This window comes from Ailuropoda melanoleuca, chromosome 4 (genome assembly GCF_002007445.2).
Source record: "Ailuropoda melanoleuca isolate Jingjing chromosome 4, ASM200744v2, whole genome shotgun sequence".
Taxonomy (NCBI): domain Eukaryota; kingdom Metazoa; phylum Chordata; class Mammalia; order Carnivora; family Ursidae; genus Ailuropoda; species Ailuropoda melanoleuca.
Genome location: NC_048221.1, coordinates 142,444,517 through 142,444,748, shown reverse-complemented (window position 1 = coordinate 142,444,748; position 232 = coordinate 142,444,517). Strand labels below are relative to the sequence as shown.

Sequence of the window (232 nt, the reverse complement as noted above, 5' to 3'; positions counted from 1 at the left end):
GAGAGAGGGAACACAAGCAGGGGGAGTGGGAGAGGAAGAAGCAGGCTCATAGCGGAGGAGCCTGATGTGGGGCTCGATCCCATAACGCCGGGATCACGCCCTGAGCCGAAGGCAGGAGCTTAACCGCTGTGCCACCCAGGCGCCCCAAAGAGACATTTTTCTGGTTTAAAAAAAATCACAGACCAAATATAGGAGTAATAATTTCATTGCTCTACAGTTCTATTTCTTTTTT

The 232-nt window shown here is 50.0% G+C and overlaps 1 protein-coding gene across 2 annotated transcripts in view; it reads right to left on the bottom strand.

Annotated features, from left to right (window-relative positions):
• RNASEH1 (ribonuclease H1) overlaps positions 1 to 232 on the bottom strand; it is a 24,679-nt gene that overhangs the window by 1,522 nt on the left and 22,925 nt on the right.